At 36.0% G+C, this 12,983-nt stretch overlaps 1 long non-coding RNA gene across 3 annotated transcripts; it reads left to right on the top strand.

Moving 5' to 3' along the window:
• The first annotated feature begins 7,715 nt into the window (after window positions 1–7,715).
• On the top strand, window positions 7,716–11,854 carry LOC113331198. Of its 3 annotated transcripts, none has more exons than XR_003350775.1 (4): window positions 7,716–7,939; window positions 8,087–8,194; window positions 8,881–9,585; window positions 9,684–11,854. It is a non-coding gene; the product is annotated as an uncharacterized LOC113331198 (long non-coding RNA). The 3 variants fall into 3 exon arrangements; XR_003350776.1 differs by having other exon boundaries at window positions 7,737–7,939; window positions 8,087–9,585; window positions 9,684–10,770; window positions 10,853–11,854; XR_003350774.1 differs by having other exon boundaries at window positions 7,737–7,939; window positions 8,087–9,585.
• The last annotated feature ends 1,129 nt before the right edge of the window (window positions 11,855–12,983 follow it).

The raw sequence follows: 12,983 nt of genomic DNA, 5'->3' as shown, positions 1-12,983 counted from the left end.
AAAAAAACAACTAAACACTCACATATCCTCGATTCCATCGTTCTTCTTTTTCCTATTCTCTTTCCCTTGCTTCTCGAAAATCAGAAATAGATCTACGAAATCATTTTCCTTTCGTTTGAACTGATAAACAATCGATTCTCCTGAAACCTAAGATTATAAATCAAAATTGAAACAAATTATGACCTAAAATCAAAAGAGTAGAAACCAAAATCAAAAAATTTGGAAAAAATGGTGAAGAAAAATGCTCAACAAGTGAAGAATAAAGATGAATTTCTCTGTAAAACGATCAAAAATACTCCAAAAGGTAAATTGAATCTTTTGTTTCATATTCTTCGTAAATTATTAAGCATTTGAAGTAATATGGATCGACGTTTTATCTTTTTGGTTTCATCATCGGTTTATCTATTGTTCGTAAACTGATCAGTAATTATGAATTTCTCAGTAAAATAATTGTTGATTTATCTGTTTCGTTTCATCACCAAAATTCTGTTGGTGTGTTGATTAATTCTGATTGTTTTGATGAAACCATTGTTGGTTGCAGGATTTTCACTTTATATAATTTTGGTTACAAACTTTGTTGGCGTGTTGATTAATTCTGATTATCGTGATGAAACCATTGTTGGTTCCATAATTTTCACTTTTGTCAAATTTAGTTCCACCGAAAATCTGTTGGTGTGTTGATTAGTTCTGGTTGTTTTGATGAAACCATTTTTGGTTTCATCATTCTTCCCTTATCAAAAATGGTTCCACCAATACTGGTTTGGTGGTGTTGGTTAATTATGGTAAGATTTGATGAAACCATTTTTGGTTTCATCATTCTTCCCTTCTTTGGTTCGACCAATATTGGTTCGGTGGTGTTAGTTTATTCTATTTTTGACTAAAATCAGTTTTGTTTTGCAGGGAAAAGACGTGAAGATTCATTTAGGTGTTCATTGACACATTTGTGTATGGAGATTCCTAAGTTAAATGCTTTAATAGAGAATAAAAAAGAGCTTATGAAGGCCCTTAGAGCATGCCCATTTTGTAAATTCTACAGACCATGCTATGACTGTGTAATGAAGGAAGAGGAAACATTTGTTTCATCAGTTTCCTTTTATAAGATTTGGTTCCACCAAAACTGCTGGTGATGTTAGTTTATTCTTGTCTTTTTGGTGAAGCCAATTTTGGTTTCATCATTTTCCCTTTGTTATATTTGGTTCCACCAAAAATATTGGTGGTTTTGGTTATTCTGGTTTTTTCGATGAAACAATTTTTTAATTTCATACTAATAATTTTCTTTTGCAAGTCTAAAAATTGAGACATTTGTTTTGTAATTTCAGGAAAGATTGCGGACTTCATGTTTTTTATTACATGAAGAGCCTCTTAAGATAAATCATGAAGTCTCATGAGGAGAATTTATCAAAAAAGGTGGAAAACATGAGAGCAAGTCTTTCCTACACGATACTGGTGGACAAACCACCAAAGAATTATAAAAGAAGACATTATTGTCATTGCACACACAAAAATTAGTGTAGTGTCAGCTAGTTGTAATACTTGTAATAGCCTTTTGCAACATTATATGTTTTCTTTAAAAATGCTTATAATAGTAAAAGATTTAAATATTTTATGAATGGTTTTAATTCTGATTATCAGATTTATGTTTATCGGCGCCCTGCAACTTAAACCAAACCATATTGATATACTGGATGTGCAGTGAAATGTTATATGTTTAACTGCTTTATGACGAAACCAAAAAGAGTTCCAACATATTTTTGTTCCAATATAACAGTAAAATGATAAAAACAAAAAGGGTTCCCACATATTGCAGGTGAAACCAAAAAGGAAAAGGGTCGTATCACGGCTTAATCTTGTAACATGTAGGAAAATGAATCTTCTGCGTTCCTAGAGTTTTAGTCCAGGAAGTGGTCATGGTCCTGATTTAAATTCTTAATCATAACATGTATTCTTAAATTAGACCGAACTCCATATAACAATGTGATGACTCGTTATACAGGGTCCATTTATGCCTTTAGATACACATACACCAGAACTGATGATTTTGAGATTTAAAGGAAAAATTATTATATATTTCTAGGCATGAAATGTGTTCATGTTCCAAGACACAAGTGCAACTACACCCAAGTATTAAATTACAACAGAAAACACACTAAACATAGTTTGATATATTGTAATAAACTACTGCAATATGGTCTAACAAAAAATCTCAAATAAATCACTAGTCACTTTAACATTAATGATACAGTTAGAAAAGTAGTAATGTGATTTTTTTTCCATCCATTGTTCATATAGGTACAATAAGAAATCCTACCTATATATGTTTTTTTTTTTTTTTGAAGCATTCATTTTATTGATAGGAGATTAGGTTACAATTTTTCGTGGGTATGTGGTACCCACTGAATCATGAAATAAAATTTGACTAATAAAAAGCGGGATTTCCTGGTCCCATATTTTGGTTGATAAGTTTCCTAATTGGCTTCCATCTGATGCATGATTGGAAAACCATTCGCGGCTTGGTTTCCTTCCCTGTAGTTGTGTTGAATGGCAACCTGTGGGATCTGTCTGAATCTCTTCTTTATTTCCTCAATCATCCATGAGATGTGCCAAGGAGTGGGGGTAGAGAAAGTGATGAAGCGCAAAAGGTTTTCTGAGTCAATTTCAAAGAGAACTTTTGGTCATTGTCTTTCTGTTTCCGTTCTTGAAGCCAAAAGAAGAGCCCAAGGTTGAGCTAAAGCCATTAAAGTTCGTGTATCGGAATCTCTGCAGATGAATCCTGCTCCCACAAAACATGGGTGACCTATGGATGCTCCATCTGTGTTAATATTAACCCAGTTGATGTTTGGAATTGACCATCCTACCTATTGTAGATATTTTTTTGTCTCCTCTTGGATGGTTATATATTGGTGCATCTCCTGGTAGGACCGGTGGTAAGGAATCTAGTGCCGCAGTGAATTCTTGTTGTAGTTTTTGAGCCCAGATTAAGATTTCGGCTGAAGTTGTTTGTTTTTGTCGGTATATAAGATCATTCCTATCTAACCATAGGGTCCAAAAGAGGAAGCAAAAATAGGAGATTACAATTGTTGGTACAGATTGTTGTAGGATTTGGGAGATGGTTGTCTGAGGTGTTAAGGTGAGAGTGAGGGGGTAATTGGAGTTTGGTGTGTTTGTAAGTTGAGTGATCAGGGTGTTCCAGGATGTAAACGTTGTTGGACAATGAATTAGAAGGTGACTCGCGAATTCTGGATCAGCATTGCATATGGGGCATTTGTCAGAGTTGGTCAAGTGGATATGATGTAGGAGAGAGAAGGTTGGTAATCCTTCATTGATTGTTCTCCACAAGAAAAACCGAATTTTTGGTGGACATTGTAAAGTACATAGGAATTTGGTGGGTGGAAGGGGGGTATGAGTTGGTTGACCATGGGTTGGACATTTGTATCTCGAAGATGTAGTGTAGTTTCCAGATTTTGAATGTGGCCAGATAGTTTTATCTTGTGTGTTGTTTTGGGGAAGGTGGATGTTTATGATTTTTTGGGTTATAGGATTTGGAAGGGTGCTTAATGTTTCTTGATTCCATGTATGATAGATTTGGTCGATGATATCTGCTACCATTCGGAATGGATAGCATTGTGCTGGGTCTAGAGGTCGTGAGTGTGGAATCCAAGTGGCTTCTATTAGAGTTGATAACCCATTTCCAATACGATGGAAAATCAGTTATTGCTTGGCAGGGACAATTGATGCCAATTATCTCCATTGAGGACTGGAAGAGGAAGGTATGGTATGAATGCCTTGTATAATAGGTTGCTGATCAAGATATTTTGCGCTGAAGAGAATTCCGCAGATGGAGTTAGGTTGTTCATGCAAATTCCAAATTCTTTTCATGAGGAGAGCCTTATTATGATAACTGCTTTTCCTTATGCCTAACCCTCCTACGGATAATGGTTTGTTACTTTATCCCAGCCTATAGGTGAAGCTTTTTGATTGTTGAGTCATGTCCCCAGAAAAAATTTCTAGTGATACAATCTATTTGTTTGTGAACAGTACTGGGTAGGTTTTGTGTTTGCATAATGTGGTTTGAGGTGGGGGTAAGGGAAGTTTTGATGAGAGTGAGTCCTCCAGCTGGAGTTAGGCATTTTGTCATCCATCCTTTAGCTTTCCGGGATAGTCTTTGTGGAAGGGATGCGAAGGTTTGATTGGATGCTCCCCCTTGTTTGAATTGGATGCCTAGATAGGTCGGAGGTTTTGATGTTGTTTATATATCGAAAAATTACTGTAGTTCAGTTATCTTGATCAGGTCTAGTTTTGGGTGGTGAATTATTACTGATTTGGAGGTATTAATTACCTGTCCTGTAGAAGTGCCATAGGATTGGATAAGGGTCTTAAGGTGATGATTGCTCTGATACGAGGCTTTATAGGTAATTAATAAAATCATCCGCATACACTAAATGAGAAATGGATGGTGCTTTTTTCGAAATGTTTAGTCCTTGAACTAACTTTTGGTTTTCGAGGTTTCCTAGATTTGTAAATAGGATTTCAACACATATGATGAAAATATAGGAAGATAACGGGTCGCCTTGTCTGATACCTCTAGTTGGGTTGATGTAGCCATGGGCTGTACCATTTATGTTGACCGAATATGTAACTGTTGTGACACGTAGCATAATGTAATCTATAAAGGATGAAGGAAATCCAAGTTTGTAAAGGAGGTTTTGATGAAACCCCAATCTAAATTATCATAGACTTTCTGGATATCTAGTTTGAGAGCTATTTTTTGATCCTTGGTGAGGTTTGAAGTTCTGATGTGGTGGAAGAGTTCTCCGGCAATTGTTATGTTATCGTGGATTGATCTTTGTGGCACAAAAGCGCTTTGGTATGGGTTTATTAAGAAAGGAAGAAGGGGTCTAATTCGGTTGACTAGGATTTTTGAAATGATTTTATACGTGACGTTACAGAGTGCTATGGGTCTAAACTGTGAAGGTTTTAAAGGATGGTCTACTTTAGGTATTAGTGTTATGTTTGTGTGATTCATAAGAGGATGCATGTTTAGATTATTAAAGAAACTTCGAACCATTGTTATCAACCGAGTATAAGTTGTTTCCCAGAATACTTTGAAAAACTTACTTGTGTAGCCATCTGGACCAGGAGTACTTTCGGAGTTTATGGAGAAAAGTGGTTGTTTGATTTCTGTTATGATTACTTCCTTCGTAAGCAGGTCTGATTGTCTGGGAGTTAATCTTGGCTTGATATTTGTAAAAAGATCTTCATTTATCACCGTAGGTGGGGCCGTCTATTATTGAGAATAATGATCTAGAATGAGTTGAACAATGTCTTCTTTCTTATCAACCAAGTTATTTTGTGGGTCTTGTAATTGTTGTATATTGTTGTAGGCTCTGTGAATGGTGGCTTTAGTATGGAAAAAGGTTGTATTGAGATCTCCCGATTGCAACCATTGGATTTTAGATCTTTGCTGGCAGTATGTCGCATGACATTGTAGTAGCTCATCATGATCAATTCTTAGTTGTTTTTCTTGGATCAGCCAAAATTCCAGGTCATCGCCCGATTGTGTAGCACAATGATGTTGAGCGTGTTTTATCTTGACTGTCGATTTCTTTATCATGGTTGGTAGGTGGCTAAATGTTTCTTTGTTCCATTCCAATAGAGTTTGTCCGGTTGTTATGAGTTTTAGTTGAAGATCAAAGGTAGGATCAGTATCTTGTTCTTGTTCCCAAGCTGTTTCAACCACTTGTTTGAGTTGGTGATGACTGTCAATATGCTTAAGTGATTTTTTATTTTTCATAGTAGTAAAAATGATGAATCCAAAAAGGGTTTCTACAATGTTGCAGGTGAAACCAAAAGGAAATGATTAATCTAAATGAAAAGATAATGAAACATCAACAGAAAATTGACATGTTTAACTCTAAAAAAATATAGACAAGAAAACAAATGAACAATAACAGTCAAGGAAATGAATTCTAAAAACATATTAAAGTTTAAAACATCAATTTAACAATGTCGGAGAATATTCACGACGACCACATATCGTTTTCATAAGCGGTAATCGTATTTGATGGATATTCAACTACTACTACGATTAGATCGATTTGAAGATAATGGACTTAAGATGATAATCCGAAGGCTTAAACTGTAACATCTCTTCTTTTCTAGTAGGATGAAAAAAAAAGACGAGATCTGAAAACGAAAGTCCTTCAATTTCTTCAACACTGAAAAGTTAATCTTCAGATACAGTTTGAAGGATTGAAAACTACAATCTCTTCACCACTTCAACTATACTTAAACGAAAACGAGATCTCTAAATCAATTTATGAGATGATTAGATATAAAATTGAACCCAAAAAACAGTTTACGAAATCAAAAGATTGATGAATTAGGAAGAATGAGATTTATATAAACCCTAAAATCTAAATACATAAAAATTTCGGTAGAAAAGATCTCGAATTCTCTCGGAAAATATGATCTTCATAATCTCTGTATCTGTTTCCGCCAAAGGATCGTGTATACACATGGAAGGGCAAGATTAGAAATATGAAATTTAATAAAAACTAAGTTTGACGATTTTAAATGGAAATAGAGTTTTGTTCCATTTTTATTGGATATGGTTTTTATGGTAACCACATAATATGGCTGGAGTTTTGGTAACTCAAATAGTATCACACTGGTTTTTTAAAGCTTATTATGTTTGGGTATACCTTATTAAAGGAGGTATACCCAATCCGGAAGGTTAAATATTTTAAATTTTTAATTGTGTGTTTGTGCATAAAAATTTGATTTTACCTTTTTCCCATCCCACTTTTCCTAAATTCCATCCCAACAACACAAGTTAATTTTTATTTAACTCTTTTTGGATTGGGTAAACAAAACTCAACCTATTATACGGCAAACACAATCTTCCTTCTTCCTTTATCTTTAATCTAATTCCTAAAGTCTGTCAACAAAAGAGAAAAAAAATCTAATCACAAATCGAGTGATCTACCACTACTAGCTATCAAAGATCATCTTCTTTCTTCCTCTCTTGAATCTAATTACTCTTTCCCAAATCTAGTAATCTAATTAATCTTTTCTTCTTTTAGTGGACGTTTAATTTCTTTATTAATATGATTGAAATAAAGTGTAAATACCAAAATGGATCAACCAAGGAGACATGTCATTTTTACTGTTTGCATTAGGTTTTCTTTGTATTTAATTCAACGATTATATATCTAATGGATTTTTTACTTTAGTTTTCCATACCATCTGAATATCGTATTATGTATGTAAATAAGTGAGTTTCGCAATTTGATCTTCAACCTAATTTAAACGGTGATTTGGGATTTAATTTCCGAGATCAATTTGGTGGGAGTGGTGAGAGTTAAATATGGAGAATAATAGAGTGTTTTGTTCACCCAATTTAAAAAAAGTTTAACAAAATATAACTTATATAATTGGGATGAGATTTAGGGAGAGTGGGTACGTGAAACAGGTAAAACCAAAAATTTTGATACAGAAATAGGTAAAACCTCCAGGTGATTTAGAATGGTTAATTTCACAATCCGGGGCCCAAAGTTGAGCAATAACCAAAAACAGGAACGTCGTTTTTGGTGCGTCACGTTTTTATACAATGGGTGATAATTACCTGCTGTACGAGTCCAACTCGTGTCTCTCCGGTTTCTCCGTCTTTCTCTTTCTCTATCATCTTATCTAAATCTAACGCACCCTAGTTTTCCTTCAGTAGTTGTATCCACTCACACAGATGTTTCGTCGACCGAAGTTGATGGTAGTTTCTTCTCAGTTGGCCGCTGCAGACATCATCAAAATAAACATGTAGTAAAGAGAATATGAGATACTTGACGCCGATCGAGTTGCTTTTCAGGAAACATGCATCCTTTGAGTTGCAAGTTACGGAAGCTGTGGTTATGATGCTGCGATCTTACTGACTACAGTAAAGCGAGTAATATTGCTACTGCATTTGCTTCTACTTTATTTTGTTTTTGTGTGTGTGTGTGGATTAACTTCTGATAATTGTGGGTCCATTATTGTCTAAAACCTCTTGGGTTAGTAAGCTATATCCCATTCCAACTTTCCTGTCTAAATGCAGGTTCACATTGTGCAGAGAGGTGCTTTGCAACCTCTGATTGCGACACTTCAATCTCCAAATCTACAACTGAAGTAAATGTCAACTCTTGCTCTAGGAAGATTGACTCAGGTTATTACTTCTATGATAACCTCTTTTCTCGTTTGGTTTGCAGCATCTTAAGAGTGAAATTGATGTCCAATTTGGTAGTCTCAAAGTATGTTGTATTTGTGTAATACTCCTTTGTTTCTGTGTTCACTGTTCAACTACAACTCTTCTATTGTTAGACACTGGACACCCATAACCAAGCTGGTATTGTTCATAATGGTACCTTCTTTTTTCCTTTGCTTAAACTTCTTTATTCAAAAAATGGGTTTTTTGCAACACAATGTTGCATTCGTTCTTTATGGTTTAGCTGGCAATGAGGTATGGTCAACACTCATGGAGCTCCAATAAATTCACTGTTTGGTTTATTATGTTTGAATTTTTTCTATCCCGACGATCTATGCTATGGAGCCCCGGAACTTACTTTTGGGGCTATAAACAATGGTATCGGCATTGACCTATGGAGTACTACTGGTTACATTCTAGGTGAATCACTGACTGGAGCCAATCATGCCCAGGCGTACACAAGTAATTTTTGTTGTTGCTGTTTTTCATCCCTGCCTATCTCAATTCCTCCTTAGTTTTGCTTTAGTTATTCATTGCTTGAATCCAAGATATTAAAAACTCTTATCATAAAATCGACATTTCTTCTCAGCCTTTGGTGAATAATAACTGATACGGAGTATGCTTTTTCCTTCACCCTGGTCATTTAGGTGGAGCAACTGCACGAGATTTGCGAGCTCTGTGGTTCCCGGCCGGAGACGTACTGGAGAACTTCAGCTTTATGCACAAGCTTATATATGCCTCAATCCCGTATAAACGATGCATAGTCAAGACTTTCTAAACTTGCTCACCAGCATCACTGCAATTGATCTAATAAGTTAAAATTGTGATTAATGTTTTCTTCTCAACAGATCTTATATTTTATTCTGGTTATCAAATAGTGGTATCAGGTCATAACTCATGAGAAAAAGTTACTCCACTTCTGTGCATTCCTTGCCTTGCCTAAATTAAAACCATAGTTGATTTGAGTGCAGGTGAAGCCGTGAAGGAGGTAGCCACGAGTCAAACCAAAAAGAGGTTGTTGATCCACATTCAAGTGGGATGATTAGAGGATCAGTTAGTGACCAAAGGACACCACAGTGATATATCGTTCAAATCTGAACATACATAAGCTTCTTTGAAAGTAGAGGGGAATCAATAAAATGATTTGCATTTCATGAATACTTCTGCACCATGGTTGATCTGAATTATTAACTTTTTTAGTGTTTATATGTACTGAATTGTTTGTAATGAAAACCCTTATAATTTTACCATGCAGTCATCCTTCGCATGTTTTAGGATGAAGCTTTAACTGGAATAAGATCTGACTTGGTGCTAGTGATGAATTAGACCTCTCTGACAAAGTTCTGTAGCAGGTAAAGATTGTTTTTCTTTTATTTAGTAGAAGAGCTTTTCTCAACTTCCGTGAAATAATATGCACTAATATAAATAATTGTGAATTACGGACCTGTAGCACAACAGGTAGCGCGTCTGACTCGTTTCAGAAGGTTGTGTGTTCAAATCACACCGGGTTCAATAATCCATTGGTCAACATGTTAAAAACCAGTTAATCCATGTTCCATACAAAGATCTTAATTGTAACATAAGTTCAAATGGTATTGACTCTTTAAGATTGCATATCAATCAAGGAATTACAAAATTGGAACTCTAATGTCAAGTCACATGGCAGAAGACAACAGGTGTCACTGCTTTCAGTGCAGGGTTCAGTAATCTTGCAAATCGTGTATCTTCACTGGTGATGACAACATATTCCATATCTTTAATTGCTTCAGCCAACCCTTCTCTTGTCGAAGAACTGCAACTGCTTCAGAACCTGCTAGTTCACATGGGCACCATTATAACCATAAAGCTTTTAATTAAAAGTTTCGAGTGTAATGAAACATGGGATAAGCAAGAAATCCAAAGACGACTTACCTCTGAGTAATCAGAGAATGGCAGCAATCCCTGGCTCCGAAGAAGATTCTCCACCTCTTTCTGCATATCAGCAAGGTGAAGCAGTTTCCATTGTGGATACTGACCCTGGTACGAAAAGATTGTTACCATACGCATCGACCGAAAGTACAAAATTACAAAAGAAAGGCGAGGATTTACTAAATGTTAAAAATGGACACTACCTTAGATATCTTGTCAAGGTCCTTGGTAATTAAACTCAGTTTCCTATGCAGAGCAGCACTGAGCAACTCTGGAGTATCAAGATCTTGAAAATTCTCTTGAACAGCTCGTCTAGCTGCTGAAGCCTCAGGATGGTCTTCTAGATATTGTGAGACAACTGTCTCGCATTTTGACAAAGTCTGAGACAAAAGAAAACTCTGTTCAGAAACTGTGATTTTAGATATGCCTTTTGGTCTCAGCTGAGCAAAATGTAGTATGTTAAACAGACCATTACCTGGTACAAGAAATGTAGGTTTTCAGCAGCATACTTCAGGTCCTGGCTGCTATATCTAGCAGGTGCTTTTTGGGAAGTACATTTTCTGAGGAAGTTCAATACGAGGGAGTCATACTGTGTATCCTACAAGAAGAGCAAAAGGAATGTTTCACAGGTCAGATTTTCATCTGGAATCTCATTCTCACTCATCATAAGTTGCTTCATTCAAACTATAATTGTGGGATTGGGTATCACAGGCCGTATACCATATGTCAACATCTGAGAATGACATGCCATCTGGCTTCAATACAGTGAAAACAATGTTGCAACTAAAGAGCTGAGAAAAGCTTTTGAATGGGACACATAGGATTCTTCAATGCAGCATGATGTCAAAATATCGAAACAAGGGAGGAGTGATCAGTGGAGTCAGAAATGTTGATAGTTTACCTGAGATGCTGAGGGCTTTGTCTTTACAGTGTACTGGAGCTTCTTAGTTTTTCTGAGCTGCTTACTTGTCCTTTGTCCGACTGCTTTTAGAGAGACAAGGCTGTCTGCATGTCGAACTGGCTGCAACATGTGAAGACTCTCATCTGGACTTTGTACCAAACTTATACCATTAGGATGGCACCTACAAGTGAAGTAGCGCTGCATCCAAACGAACATTTGGGATGTCGTAGGAACTGTCAGTGGAACACCAAATTCCGGTATACTTAGGCTGTGTGGTTGTGTCCACTTATCACTCTGCAGGATCCAGATATCGACCTTGCTTCGCCCTGTCAAGTCTCCTTGAACCCAATGGCACAAACATAGTGTATCGTCTTCAAATGAAGTAATCCTGTCCCAAAAAACTAAGTGGTGTCTACCCTCTCCAATGGGTGGATACGTAACAAGTGTGAAGGTTTCATCCCTTAGATTGAAGGCTACGATCCTCCGTTCGGGCTCACGGAGGTTAGGAACAATATTCTCAACTAACCAATAGGTAGATTTGCTTCTCTTTCTTCCTACGAACAGAATTTTTCTGTTATTACCAACGGAATGCAAATGGCTTCTCCAGCGTTTACTCCATGTACAGGGTTTGGATCAGTATTAGTAAACATGGTTTGAGAGATGTCTTTTCTCTCATTCCAACGGTGAGTGGCATTTCCCAAAAGTAGGGATGGCCATTTGCCTCACCCAAACCCATCCCCGTGGGTACCCCTATTGGGTAGGGTTTTACCCGTACAAACGGGGTTGGGGTTGGGTATGGGTAATACCCGAAATTAGTGAAGCGGGGATGGGATTCTAGGTCCCCGCCCCATACGTTCCCATTTTAGGATTTTATATTTTTATTAATTATTTATATTATATTTAAACTAAGATATTATATTATATTATAAAAGAAAAGGTAAAAGTATAAGATATCATTAATTATTTATATTATATTTAAACTAAGAAATTATATTATATTATAAAAGAAAAGGTAAAAGTATAAGATATCATTAATTATTTATATTATATTTAAACTAATAAATTATATTATAAAAGAAAAGGTATAAGATATCATTAATAGACTTCAACGGTAGCTTCCGAATCAGCTTTTACTACCGGAGGTAGATTTGTGAGTGTCCAACGTAATAGACTTCATCCAAAAACGTTGGAAGCTTTGATGTGCGCTCAAGACTGGCTATGGGATATGCTGAATGGTAATGAAATTCTCTTTTTATTGAAATGTTTTTTTTTACATTTAATACATTATTATGGTTATATGATACACTTTCTTATTTTGGCTAGGTGGATCAAAATTCGATGGTGAAACATTTTGGGAAGAAACTAAAGCAGACGATGAGGTGATCAACATGGAGGAAGATACTTGATAAGAAATAATTAAGAACTAAAATGAGTGATGCTCGTTTATAGACCAATTTGTTTTTCTTTGCTTGTTTTACGATGAATTTATGAGTTTCAATTTTAAATTATTATTATTATTATTATTGGTTGAACTTAGGTATTGATTATGAAATTAACTCATCATAGTTGAGCTTAATGTTATGGGTAACCCGTAAAAAACCCGCCCCGTACGGGTATTTCCCATACCCGCCCCATCCCAGATCAAGCGGGTAATGGGGAGGGTGTGGGTTTTTTTTTTGAACGGGGAAGTGACTGGGATACAAGATCCCCGCCCCATGACCATCCCTACCCAAAAGGTATACATGATAACTGAAAGCGTTTCTGTACTTGAAAACTGAGACAATCTTGTACTTCTTGCTCAATGCAACATACCAAACAGAGATTGATTTTGGGTAGATTTCTCAACGTGAGAAACCTAAGGTGAAAACCCGTTTATATATATGTAGTGTTTACAAAACTTGTAATACAGGGAATTTAGCCGTGACTTGGCTTACACGATAT

Source organism: Papaver somniferum, unplaced genomic scaffold (assembly GCF_003573695.1).
Source record: "Papaver somniferum cultivar HN1 unplaced genomic scaffold, ASM357369v1 unplaced-scaffold_125, whole genome shotgun sequence".
In the NCBI taxonomy this organism is placed as follows: Eukaryota; Viridiplantae; Streptophyta; class Magnoliopsida; order Ranunculales; family Papaveraceae; genus Papaver; species Papaver somniferum.
The sequence above is the reverse complement of the archived record's forward strand: the minus strand, read 5'-3'. Positions and strand labels throughout refer to the sequence as shown.